General features: G+C 38.6%; 1 pseudogene; it reads right to left on the reverse strand.

The window, feature by feature from the left end:
- The window catches only part of LOC130868537 (uncharacterized), a 66,973-nt pseudogene that overhangs the window by 28,867 nt on the left and 23,199 nt on the right, over positions 1-14,907 (reverse strand).

The raw sequence follows: 14,907 nt of genomic DNA on the forward strand, positions 1-14,907 counted from the left end.
TGCTTTCAGTTATGCACCAGAACTAGAAATTAAGCCCCTACAGCTAAAGACATTCAATAGTTTGATATTTTGGTTCCAGAACCTAAAGGAATCAAGCTGGCAGTGAGCTGAAAGCTTCCTACATGCTGGCCACCTTTCCTAATGCCAAAGGGAGAGATTCATTCTACCGGAGAAAGAAAACTCATCGATGGTTTTATGCAGTTGTGAGCTCTGTGATCTACATTATTGGTATGTTAGGAAATATTTTCCTGATGTTGCAATAGCAGAATGCCAATTACTTGGGGCATGAACTACCTTGGTTGTATTTGAAGCCTGTTTCACAGGAAGGAATTCATGCCTGGTAGTATAATACTGGTCAATACTCCGTGGTTAGGAAATTCATGGGTACAAGGTGGAAATTTCTGTTGCTCTCTTGCTGAATAAACATTATCGAGCTGGTTTCTAAATATTTATGTATTGTAGTTGGTTTGGTTTGGTTTAGTTTGGCCTGGAACTTGATAAGTAGACTTGGCCTGGCAGCAAACTCACAGACCTGTGCCCGCCTCTGCCTCTAGACTGCTGGAATTAAAGGTATAAACCAACCACATCTGCCCTAAATATTTCCATTTATATCCATACAATAGTGCTCTTCTCATCCTTATGTTCAGTAGGGCAGTCGTGGTGCACACATTAAGTCCAAGTACTCAGGAGGCAGAGGCAGGCAGATCTCTGAGAGTTCAAGGCTAGCCTGGTCTACAGAGCGAGTTCCAGGACAGCCAGAGATACACAGAGACAGACCCTGTCTCTAATAGACAAACAGACAAATAAAGAAATAAAGAACAGAAGAAAGCTTCTGTTTGCAGTGGATGACAACGAAAAGATGTGTAGATGTTTAACTGGTCAATGAACTGAAAATAACTGCTTGTTGATTGCTCATCTACAAATGGAACATCTCCAGTTCCTTTCCAAGGTTCAGGGAGCATTGCAAAACTGGGGGTAGAAAGAAAATAGAAGCTGGGTGTAGGATAAATGCTGGGAAATGCTGTCTATCTTCTGGAAGTGATACGGCCCTTCCGCTATGGACCCACACTAGAAAATAGAAGCTGGGTGTAGGATAAATGCTGGGAAACGCTGTCTATCTTCTGGAAGTGATACGGCTGTTCCACCTATGAACTCACAGTAGAAAATAGAAGCTGGGTGTAGGATAAATGCTGGGAAACACTGTCTATATTCTGGAAGTGATACAACCCTTCCACCTATGAACCCACAATAGCTGTATTTTCAAACTGAAGAAAAATGACACAAGATAAGACTAATAAACATTTCATGATGAGTAGTTAGAGGGATATGTAGTACCAAGGCATCTGAGAAATTCATGGTGGTGACAAGTTTCTGGGGGATGAGGAGCCATTATATTTGATATTATAGCCATAGCTAACTTGTCCATAGTATGGTTCATAGCCTCCCAACTATGCTCATGCAAGCAACATTCATTATATTTACTAGGTCTCAAACAAAGAAACAACAAACCCCGAAATAACAATAATAAAATACTTGAAAGTAGGATTGAGAACTTGCTGGAAAGAAAATGTATAGCACAATGAGGGGTGACGAAAGAAGGCAATAAGGGGTAAAAATTCAAATTATATATTTGTATGGATTTGTCAAAGAATTAAAAAAAAACTTCATTGAATTTACATGGAAACACATCAAGACCATTGAAATAGAATAGATAATACAGGCATAAACCCTCTGAGACACACAAAAACCCATTTTTTGACTGTTAAAAAAACTGTTAAACAACCTTATCCATCAGAGAAATGCAACTCAAAAGAACTTTGAGATTCTGTCTTATACCTGTAAGAATGGCCAAGATCAAAAACACTGATGACAACTTATGCTGGAGAGGATTTTGTGTAAAGGGAACACTCCTGCATTGCTGGTAGGAGTGCAAGCTGGTATAACTCCTTTGGCTATCAGTATGGCAACATCTCAGCAAATTAGGAAACAACCTTCCGTAAAGCCCAACAATTCCATTTTGGGCTATATACTACCCAAAGGATGCTCAATCATACCACAAGGACACGTTGTCAACTATGTTCATAGCAGCATTGTTTGTCATAGCCAGAACTTGGAAACAACCTAAATGTCCCTTGACCAAAGAATGGATAAGGAAAATGTGGTACATTTACACAATGGAGTACTACACAGCAGAAAAAAATAATGGCATCTTGAAATTTACAGGCAAATGGATAGAGCTAGAAAACATCATTTTGAGTGAGATAACCCAGACCCAGGAAGACAATTATCACATATACTAACTCATATGTGGTTTTTAAACATAAAGCAAGAAAAACCAGCCTACAATTCACAATCCCAGAGAACCTAGACAACAATGAGGACCATAAGAGAGACATACATGGATCTAATCTACATGGGAAATAGAAAAAAACAAGATCTCCTGAGTAAATTGGGAGCATGGGGACATTGGGAGAGGATGAAGGTGGGGGGGAGGCAGGGAGGGGAGCAGAGAAAAATGTAGAGCTCTATAAAATCAATAAAAAAAGAAAAAAGACGTCATTTCAAATGATCTACCACTTGAAAGACAAAAAGTATAGGTATTCTGGATGAGGCCATCTATTACTTCAAGACAAATATGAAATTCAAAATGAAGCTTATAGGAATCATATTTATATTACTCTTTGCATTTATAAATGTTAAGAGCAGCTCCAAAAATGAAATTCCAAAATCGAAGCTGGAAAAGACATGTACATACTGAGAACTACCAATTTTCCCATTCTGAGAGAGCCTGGTTTTGTACTTAATGCAATTTACACCAAACCTACAAACAAACAAACAAAATGAAATGATGCAAGCCCTACACACACCAGCTTTGCCAAAAAACTGTACTGAGAATTTGTAAAGAGGGTTTTGACACTTAAAATACTAAACCCAGCAAATGTTAGACTTGTTTAGTGAAGACTTGTCTGGTCCTTTGTCTTTATTTTATAAAATTTTATATGGAATGAAGATGGACAGTTAAAAGAAATCCCACACTAGCTCAGAACTGAGAATAGAAGGTTATTTATTTAGGGGTAGACTCACAAATCACAATCCTCTGCTGGAATGGGGAACAGCAACCAAATCCTGCAGCAGGAAGAGGACAGACGCATGCTTTACGTTGGCATAAATAGCATAAGAGACCATTCCCAAGTGGGCTGGTATCTGAAAGGCTATTGGCTGAAGGAGCGAAATGTGCTCCTACAACAATGGAAGAGAGAAATAACGCTGAAAAGCTCTTGATCAAGAATTCTGGTAAGGGTGAGGGTTATGACTAATGCAACTCACAAGAATTATCAAAATCTATAACTTAAATGGGTGCAAACTTGTGCTTAGATTATTTATAAATAAATTGATTGTCATAGATAGAATTCTGGTTTACAGTTAATTACCCATTGAAGGACAGTAATTCAATAATTCAATAATCAAAGATGAGGTTAAAGAAATGTGGGCTAAAGAGGAAAAAAAAACGGGAAAAAAAAACCCCATGGAAACCCTGAACTCCTGTTTGGTTTTATCTATTCTCTCAGAAAAATCCTACATTTTTTTTAAAAGCTCTGTCTCTTTAAGAAAAAAAAAGAATGTTGAAGTCAATAGATCATTAAACAAACCATTTAACCATTTAAGAGCACAAAGTAATTTTTACAACATTACAGATTATTTGGAGAAAGGAAAAAAGTTGATAATGTGAACTTTAAAAGCACCCCTTCTCTCTCTCTCTCTCTCTCTCTCTCTCTCTCTCTCTCTCTCTCTCTCTCTCTCTGTGTGTGTATGTGTGTGTGTGTGTACACATGACATGACGTGTGAAGAACAGAGTATGACTTATATAAGTTTGTTATCTCTTTCTACCATGAGGGTTCCAGGAATCCAACTCAGGTCCTCAGCTTAGGGCAAGTGCCTTTATCCTTTATCCTTGGAATCATCTCTCCAGTGCCGGTGTGAAATGTGTAAGCAAAAGGAAGACCTGAGATTCTAGAAACAGGAAAAGTGAACTAGTATGGAAGTGTGTCACCTTATTAAAGTGGATATTTGTGATCACTTTTAGAAAAGAGTGTGCATGCTTCTGGGGGTCCATATGGATCCACCAATAATAAGCTGTGATTCATAGATTTAACATTTAGATAAGACAGGTGTCTCGGATGTACAGCTCAATGATGATATAATTTAGAGTGCCTTTTAAGAAACATGATGAGATAGAACTGAGCTGAGAACATTAATAATTTTGGCCAAGAAAATTAATTAAGATATTGCTTCCATGGTTACATCTTTTGATTGGCCAATGGAGTGAAATCAACCTGAAGAAGGGTACCCCTGGTACTTAGTACAGCAAGGTTAAATGCACGAGAGTCATGGTCCATGGTATTTGATCTACATAGTCTCTAATGTGTTGTATTTATGAAGATTTGCTTACAATAATTTTCACTTAATTTTATATTTTCTTCCTAATTTGCAACAATATAATGATATTGGAATTTGTAATAGGTAAATATACAAATATAATATGTATTTTTTCATAATAGGCTAATAAGAATCAAAAGATATTCAGTCCCTTTATTATCATAATAATATTTTAATACTACTTGGAATTGCCTTATTTCTTTCTTTGTAACATTAGAAAAATGCTTCAAGTTCAGAATATAATCTTTGGATGTCTCTAATGCAGCAAGAGGACATGAAGTACACATAATGAACATTAGTATACAGTATTACATAGAGTTTTTCATGAGAATGTTTTAATAAAACTACCATTATAACTTTAAAGTAAAATATTCTTGGAAATGTAAGCTAATTTATGAAGAACTAATTTTAATATGAATAGAAATAGAAATTTTCTAACGCATTTAACTAATAACATAAATCCAAAACAACAGAAAGCCATATAACAATATAAAAACCTGCAGGAGGATATCTTTTCTTATGTAAGTAGCTCTTCAGCCAGTTCTTCATGTCTTGAACTTGAAAAGTGAAATCCTGACATCACTCATCCTTTTGTGCAAACCCCCCTACTTTTCTGATATTCTTAAATCAATCTTGTCTGTTCACTGGACTTAAAAATAGTGAAGCCAAGCTTTTCTATAACTGTTGGAAGACATTGGTAAGGAAAGAAAGAAAAATAACCAACTGAGACATGGAAATACTAGTTCCAAATATCTGATTTGATTTTCTTGTTCCATTCTGCCTATAGCATGAGGTTACTATTGTAGCATGAGGTTGCTGCTGTAGCATGAGGTTACTGTTGGTACCATGTCCTTGTGTCCTTAATTCTAGTTGTACAGTAATTTTCATATATACACTTCTGTAATTAAGCAATTCTCATATATACACTTCTGTAACGATAAGAGGGCATATATAAGGGGCAACTGATCTATGCCAGGGCTCTTATAAAATCCTCACCATATGCCCCAGTAATTCACATCATAGATATACATTTCTGTGAAGATAAAGAACATAAGATACCTAAGACCTTTAGCTCCAACAAGTAATTTTTTATACACAAAATCAGAGTTGCATTAGTTTAATTTACTTCTATTACACATTCAATGTCCACCTTTGTTGATCTTTACAGAGCAAAATGATGCACTGGCTATTTGCAATCAATATATTGAACTGACTACAGCAAATGACTTCAATATCTGTGTTGAATTTTCTTCTACAAATTGTATGCTCGATACATTCTTGAAATTATAATGGGCATATCATTATATTATAAAATTTCTGCTTACTCCATCCCTGGTAATATTAACTACATAATTACTTAAAGCTATAAACAAAATACTTAAAAACATTCTTTTCTGACCAGATTTTCTAAGAAATTAAACTAATTTTTATTCCCTTTGGCAATGGTGTGGATAACATCTCCCAAATCATTTTGATATGTCTGGCATAACTTAAAAACAAAACAAAAAATATGAAAATGAAATATGGAAAGTAATGCTTTGCTTTATATCTTAGATAGGTGTATTTTTATCAGCAACTCTTGTTTCTGTCTATTGTTTGATAACTAAGGTATAAATCAACAGAAATAAAATATTACTAAATAATTATTCTTAGGAACTTTGTGTTTAGTGATATAACAGCCAGTGAAAATTAGCAAATAAGAACAGCAATACATTTATACCATAATGATAAATTCTGATTATCCTGAATTTTTTAAAACAAAAAGTTTATCTTGCAACATTTTTTGTTATTTTTGTATATTTAGTATCACTCATATTAAATTAAGAATATCACTTTAGGCAAATTGTGACTTTCCCCCTTTTTATTGAAAATAGATTCTTCTCTCATTCAATATATCCTGATTACAGCTTCCCCTCCCTCTATTCCTCCCAGTTTCCACCCACCTTCTCTCCCATCTGGTTCCACTCTCTGTCTCTCATTAGAAAAAAAACAGACTTCTAAGAGATAACAACAAAACACATCAAAATAAAATATAATAAGATAAAACAAAAACCATCATATCAAAGTTGGACATGGCAAACCAGAACTCAAGAGAAGGCCCAAGAAACATAGATTCACCTGGATTTGGTGAGCTCCCATTAGATCAGGCACACTGTTTCAGTGGGTGGACCAACCCCTCGAGGTCCTGACTTCCTTGTTCATCTTCTCCCTCCTTCTGCTCTTCAACTGGACCTTGGGAGCTCAGTCCGTTGCTCTGATGAGGGTCTTTGTCTCTATCTCCATCCGTCGCCAGATGAAGATTCTATGGTGATATTCGAGATAATCATCAGTGTGATAGTGGGGCAAGGCCAGTTCAGGCACCCTCTACTCTGCTGCCCAAGGACCTAGCTGGGGACATCCCCGTGGACACCTGGGATCCCCTCTAGAGCCAAGTCTCTTGCCAATCCTAAAATGGCTCCCTTAATATAGATATCTTCTTCCCTGCTCCTATATCTGTCCTTCCTCCATCTCCACCCTCCCTAATGGGAGCTCACCAAATCCAGCTGGACCAGGACTGAATGAGCATGCAATCAAACCGGAGTCTCTGAATGTGGCTGTAAATGGGGGCTGACTGAGAAACCATTGATAAAGGCCCTGGGACTTGTTTCTACTGCATGTACTGGCTTTTTGGGACCCTTGTCTATTTGGATGCAAAGCTTCCCAGGACTGGATGTGTGGGGAGGGTGGACTTCCCACAGGGCAGGGCTCCTTGCCCTCTCTTAAGGAGGGAGGAGGAGGGAGGAGGGTGAGTGGGGGAGCAGGAGGGGAATTGGAGGAGGGGAGGAAGTATAAATTTTTTGAATGGAAAAATAAATTAAAAAAGGAAAAAAAAGAAACATAGATTCACTTGTTTGCACTCACGAATCCCATAAAAACACTAAACTGGAAGCCATAACAAATCCACAAAGGACCCAATGTAGACCCTTGCAGGCCCTGTGCCTGCTGCTTCAGTCTCTGTGACAATTTCATACAGTATATTTTGATTGTATTCTTCGCCCTCCTCTAACTTCGTCCAGATCCTCCTCTACCTCCCTACCCACCTAACTTTGTGTTTTCTCTCTCTTACACACAATACACACACCAAACAGACAAACGAGCAAAAACATGGACATGGATTTGTATTGGTCAACTACTGCAGAGCATGGCACCTGCCCTGGAAAGTGGTTGATATATGCAGAGACACGCAACTGAAGAAAATGGATTTTCTCTCCCCCAGAAGCTATCAGTTGAGAAAAGCTTCTTGACTGGGGTGGAATTTTGTGTTCAGTGGCCCTCCTCCATGCTGGGACTTGGCCTGAGTCCACCTTGTGCAGGTCTTGGCCATGGTGTCACGGCCTCTGTGATTTCCAGTTGTGTCTGGAAAATGTTTTCTTTGAAGCCATGCACCACCTCTGTTGTTACAATCTTTCTGTGTTCTCTTCCACATTTAACTCTGAGCCTGGCTGGCAGGAGTGTGATGCCATTAGGGCTGAGTACTCCAAAGTCTCTTACTCCCTGTACACTATCCAGTTGTGGGTTTCTGGATAATATTCATTATCATATACTACAAGAAGAAGCTTCTCTGATGAGGGCTAAGCAATGTACTGATGATCTGTGGGTATAGGAATATGTCATTAGGAGTTGTTTTATTGCTACATTCATTTAGTAGAAGAATAGTGGTAACTTTTCCGCTAGGGTCCATGACCTATCTAGGCTCAGGTTCTTGGCTGCTTTAGTGATGGCAGATACAGGTTCCATCTCATGAAGTAGGGTTTAAATCTAATCAAGAGTGGTTGGTTACTCCCTCAAAATTCATACCACTGTTGTACCAGTGGGCATACCTTGCAGACAGACCATTTTTGTAGAGTGCAGGGTTCATAGTTAGGTGAGACTGATAATGACTTCTCTTTTAATAGCACCTTCTGTAACTATAAACAGTAGCCAGTAGAGATAAAGCTTCTAGCTGAGTACCAGCTAGATTTCTCCATGCCTATGGCATAAGTATGGGTGTGGTACCTTCAAAATAAGGTCTTACCACCAAGTTGTATAGGGTAATCAATAGCATTGGCAATTGCCTATAATATTTGGTGGGGGTCTATGGGGCCTCTTTGGCTAATGAATCAAAAAATGTATAACCCATTTCTGGTAATGGAATTTATACTTGGTAGCATAAGATAGATATATAATAGGGATATTAATACATTCTATTTTCCCTTCCTCTCCCTCCTGGTCACTCGCTCGCTACCAGATGTGGTTATCCTAAATCAAGCACACCTACCTAAAGCTTAAATGCTAACACCTACACATAAAAGAAAACATATACTGTTTGTCTTTAGGGTCTGGGTTACCTTGACCTCACTCAGGATGATTATTTCTAGCTTCATCCATTGACTTGAAAATTTCACAACTTCATTTTTCTTAACACTTTTTCATTATCCATTCATCAGTTGATGGACATCTAGGTTGTTGCCACTTTCTGTGAAATAGAGCAGCAATGAATATGGATGAGCAAATCCATATCTAGGTAGTAAAATGCTGAATCCTTTGGACATATATACACAAGAGTAACATAACTGGATCTTGTGGTAAATCTATTTTCAGCTTTTTGAGAAACTTCCACACTGTTTTCCTTAGTGACTATACTCCCACCAGCAAAGAATGAGTATTCCCCTTACCCCACATCCTTGCCAACAGGGGTTGTCTTTTGTTTTATTGATCTTTGCTATTCTAATGGGTCTAAGGTGAAATCTCAAAGTGGTTTTAATATGCATTTCCCTGATGGCTAAAGATAGCGAGTACTTTCTAAAGTGTTTATAAGGGCCAGTTGCTTGAGCCTATATGCAACATTTTCAATTCAAACTGCCACATTCCAGTACCTGGTCCCCATAGGCTCATGGCCATATTATAGTGCAAAAGCATTTAGTCAAATTTCTATTAAAGTCCCTATAGTCTCAACACTGTTTACATATCCAAAGTCCTACTGAGATTAAAAGTAACCTAACTCTGACTACCTCTAAAACCATTTACACATTTCCAGGATGTGTTGACACAGGGTATACATTTTAATTCTAAAGGGGAGAAATGAGACATAAAGAGGAAATACTGGACCAAATTAAGACAGAAACCCATAGCCCCATATCTGGTGTCAAAGGTCTTGCAGCCTGCAGCATACATCTCTCTTTTGGGCTGCTTCCATTCCTTATATGAGGCTCTCCATAGTGGCTGCCTCATAGCTCTGTCATCCCCTGTGTCTTAGAATCCCAATTTCACTTTTTCAGTTTCATATAGCAGCATCTCACTGTCTCCTGACCCCTTAAAGCAGGCCTTCTTCTCCCAGTGACTTTAGCATTTCCACGTTTCCTGACATTAGGAAAGTTTTTAGGTCCTGGGCAGAAGTCAGCCAGATTCTTTGCCAAAATTTCACATAAATGGTTTAAGTCCTATGGCTAATGGAGACCTCATTCCCCTATAAAGCCTCTTGAACCAGGCCTCATGCAGCCTACAGACTGATTTGCAGCATTTGGAGATATCAGTAATATTATTTGAGCTCCAATAGCCTTGGCTAATCCTACTGCTGTAGTTATTCTGCCTGTACCATGCATAGTCTGTCTCTCTCCACTGTGCATGCAGCTTTCTTCAGTTGACTATTCCACTATTCTGAGGTCTCCATCATCCCAAGTTCACCACTTCCACATTCAAGTTTTTCTTAACAGCCCTTTACACTTTGTTTACAGTGTTCAACTGCTTTTCTAGTCTGAAAACAACACAATTAAATTATTTACATCAATACCCTACTTTATGGTACCAACAACTTCTAGATCAGTTAGTTTTTGTGACTGTTACAAAATACCAGGACCAAAATCAACTTATGGAAAAAAGAGCTTATTGGATTAGTGGTACCAGAGGGAGAGTTCATAATGTTGGGGAAGGCATGGCAGCAGCTAGCCAGAGCATAAAGCTAAGACATCACACCTTCAACTACAAGCAATAAATACAGTGAACTGATTGGTGTGAGAGTATAAATTCTCAAAGCCTGTCCCCAGTGCTGTCCTTTGTCCAGCAAAATATACCAAAGGTTATGGGATGGAGCAAAACCATTTTTAACCTGTAAATGCTTATGCCAAAAAAGAAAAATCACTAACCAACAACTTAACTTTATATCTAAAGAAACTAGAAAAATTACACCCCATAGAAAAAATAATAAATTATATCACAGATAACTGGATTATAGAAAAAAACTAATAGAAGACAAAAGAAAGAAGACTTTTAGAAAACATCAACAAAACTGTTAAACAGAACAAAGATTCAAGTAACTAAAAGAAGAAATTAAGAAAATGTTAATTCCATCATGTAAGAATTAAGAATCATTATCATAATTTTTTAGCCTAATTTAAAGTTAGTTTTAATTAAGTACTGTCCAGGATAATGGGCCCTGGCCAGGTCCATTCCAGGGTTCCCAGAAAATGGCAATGAAACACATTTTGCCAAACCCACAAAGATAAGTATTTCCTGCCAGGTCCAATCAGGGGCAAGCATGTGTCTGATGTACTTCATGCCTCCATACCTCCTGTCTACATTCAATCAGGGGCAAGCATATATCCTGATGTACTTCCTGCCTATGTATCTTTCACACACACGTGATCAAGCACTTCCTGTGCAGTAGGGTCAAACAAATTTTCTTAGGGGAGCAAAAATGTGAGGCTTTTTACCTTACATAAATAACCTCCAACATTTCAGAAAGTATCTGTCCTTGGGCCAGAGGCTTATACAGATATATTTTATTTTATGGTTTTCTCAGGCATGATAATTAAAAGTTAAACGTAACTTTTGTTCTCACAAAACACTGCAACCAACAACATAAAGGGTTTTTTCAACCCTACTATGAAGAGTTATGTTCCAAAAGAATAGATAGGCTTTGAAGAATTGACAAATTAGTAGAAATACAATCAAAACTAAAAAAGAAATAGAGGGGCTGGAGAAGATTCAGTGAAAATAAACTGTTGTAGATTTGTCTGGGAAAATCCATTCTCTCCTTCATCTTTCCAAAGACTGGTGCTTGTTTGTTTGAGACAGGGTGTCTCTATGTAGCTTTGACTGTCCTGGAACTCACTCTGTAGATGAGGTTGACCTTGAATGCACAGAGATCTGCCTGCCTCTGCCTTCCAAGCAGTGCTGAGATTAAAGATCTGAACCACAGCCACCTGGCCCCAAAGACTGTTTTGATAGGCAAATTTCTTAATTGCCAAATTTTTCCTTCAGCCACTTGAATATGTCTTCTATTTCCTGGCCAACATAGTTCCTGTTGAGAAGTCCACTCATAATCTTATGGAAGTGCTATGGTATATGTATGACCAGTCATTTGTCTTTTGTGGTTTTCCATTCTTTGTCTTTGAGTTTAGACAAAAGTTTCCTGTTGCTTTCATTTGATTTATATAGTTGGAGTTTTGGATTATTGAATTTACATGCCAATTTCTTTCCTAGGATTTAGAAACTTTTCATTCGTTATTTTATTAAGCAAATGATTAGTCTCCCTTCTTTTTCTTTGTTAGACATTGATAGTGCATATATCTATTTCCTTTTTCTTTTCGCCTCTCTGACATTATGATTTCAAATGACCTGTCTTCAAGTTTGTAGATTTATCTCTTCTGCCTGCTGAAGCTTCCTACTGAATTCCTCTTGAGAACTTTCAGTTCATGAATAGTATTTATTGGCTCCGTAATTTCATCTCAGTTCTTTACTACAGTTTTTATTTCCTTGTTGATATTCACATTTTTCATCCATTCATCACTTTCCTGATTAAATTCACATTGTATTCATGTTTATTTGCCAGATAGTCACAGATATTTGATGGTCGCTTTTGTAGTTTTTTTAATTTTTGGTTTTTTATATTTTTATATTTTACATACCAATCTCAGTTTCCCTTCTCTCTTCTCTTCCTAATCCACCATTCCCCCACCCCATCCCCATCTGCTCCTTAGACAGGGTAAGGCCTCCCTTGAGAAGTCAACTAAGTCAAGGAGGTGATGGGACCATCACCTCCTTGAAGCAGGATCAAGGCCCTCCCTACCTCCATGCCTAGGCTGACAAGGTATCTCTCCATAGAGAATGGGCTCCACAAAGTCAGTTCATGCATTAGAGTTAGAACCTGCTCCCACTGCCAGTAGCCCCACACACTGCCCAAGTCACACCATTGTCACCTGTATTCAAGAGGCCTAGTTTGGTCCTATGCAGGTTCCCCATTTGTCAGTCTGGAGTCTGTGATCTCCCATCAGTATCTTATTTGTATAAATAAAGCTTGCCTGAAGATCAGCGGGTGGAGTTAACCAATAGCTAACCATAGAGGTCTGGAGGTCTGTACTGACAGACAGGAAGTAATATGGCTGGGCAGAGAGAGGAGGTGATAAGGCAAGAGCAAACAGGAACTCAGTCTCTTTTTGGCTGGAAAGTGGAGAGGTAGGATGGCTCGTGGTTTGGTTCCTTCGTCTCTCTGATTTCTCAGCATTTCCCCCTATATCTGACTCTGAACTTTTATTATTAAGACCTATTAGAACTTGTGCTACACATTGGTGCCCAATGTGGGGCCTTATTGCTGCTGCGTAGAACAGCAATAAAAGCTGGACTGGATTTCAAGGCAGCTACCTAGTTTGGCAGCAGCCCAAGAAGGGGGTTCAGGGAAAGTCCAACAAGAGAGAAGAAAGGAAAATGTAGCCCTTAGGGTGGTGACTCCAGTCAGGTTAGCTCCAGCCTATGCCAATGGCTGTAAAACCAAAGGCAAATGGTTTTTCCATGAATATGTATCCCAAACGTTTTATGTCTTTTCCCTTTGATTTGGGCTATGTTTCCATTTTGTTGTATATCTTGCAGTCTCTTACTTGGATTTGGACATTCATTTGAAATTTAAAAAGGCAATCAATGCTCTGTCTTTGTGTCCTAACTATGTGCAAATGAAGAGGTTTTACCAATCAACCTGAGTAGATGTTCCAGGACCATCTCTGTTCTTTGGCTCCCTCTAGTGTCTACCTGTAGTACTGTATCTCTCGGATGCAGTGGTAGTTTTCAACAGCTCCCGAATTTTGTCTCCTGCCTGTCTACTCATAAAGTGAGAGAGCTTCAAGTCAGGTGAAGGAGAAAATAGTCCCTTAGGCAGCTTCCATTAAGCATACTATCTACTCCTTTGTTCCCACCCTGTTCTGAAAGCAAAGCCTTTTATTACGTCTCTTCTTAGTGGAACTATGGTATGCTGTGGAGTGTATGTATGGCATGAAAAACACCATACATTGCCCAAAACCCTTTATTGGCATTCTTTTCTTGCCTTTATAAACACCTGGGTGTTCTTGTTCTCACCTCTTCTTTTACGTTTAACAGAACTTAATGCAGTCTTTATGACAGAGAAAGGTTTCCCTTACAGAGACTGCTCCTTCCAAGATTGGCTAAACTTTGTTCAGTTAGATAGAATAATTCCGACTCTTGTTATGTAGTAACTTCACCTCCTTATTCACCTGTAGTCGGTAATCCTCCTTCCTATTCAACTGTAATAAACACACCAAGCTGCTGGGGTGCTGGAGCTACTCCATCAGAGCAAGCACGATGCGCCTGATTCCAGCTTTTTCTGTACTCACGTTTGTCCTTTCTTCACATCCTCGCCACTCCAGTCAAGTCCCCGGAGACTTGCAGACACAGCAAGCACATCAGCTTTGGTTTGAACAGCAGCAGTTCCTGCGGAGATTCATAACTGATTATAGTGCTGAGAATGTCACTGTCTGTCCCTAAATGGGACATCTATAACACCCCATCCAAAGCTTAGGAAATACCATATAAAAGGGGACAAAAAGAATGTAAGAGCTGGAGGAGGGGGTGTTGTAAAATGCTGTCTTCTGGGCAGGATATAACTATAGCACTCTGGAACTCTCAGAAGCTGTGGTCACTTGCACAAGATTGGGCCTTTGACATTTGATTCTAAAGAGGTATTACTGTTAAGGCCTTGCCCTTCCCTGAGGATTTAGGAAATTAATGGTTGCTTGGAGGGAAGAACAAGCCCCCAGCTCTGTATGAGGTTTATAGGCAGTTAATAGTCACTGGGGCCACGAGAAGCATTCTAATCCATGTTGTAACCACAGCAAAGTTGCCCAAGCTCCCGTAAGTAACCTTAATTAAACTCACTGGCTCATAAGAAAATAAAAACTAGTCTGGCTAAGCTATCCTTTGAAATGAGAGATTAAATTGTGAACATAGTATTTTGAACAGCAAAGGCCTACTTGATCTTCAAAATTTACCTCATTTTCAATATAGTTTTTCAATTCATACTCCTCCCACCTAATCCAGGAAATTGGGTACATGTATAGAAACTTTTTCCTGCTCCATGCTTTTCTCCTCATCATAAGCTGTATTAGAGTATAACTTAAAGTGAGTCCTCTCCAAAGTAACCTCCGAGGTGCAGTCCATTCCAACCTT

Source organism: Chionomys nivalis, chromosome X (assembly GCF_950005125.1).
Source record: "Chionomys nivalis chromosome X, mChiNiv1.1, whole genome shotgun sequence".
Classification (NCBI taxonomy): Eukaryota; Metazoa; Chordata; class Mammalia; order Rodentia; family Cricetidae; genus Chionomys; species Chionomys nivalis.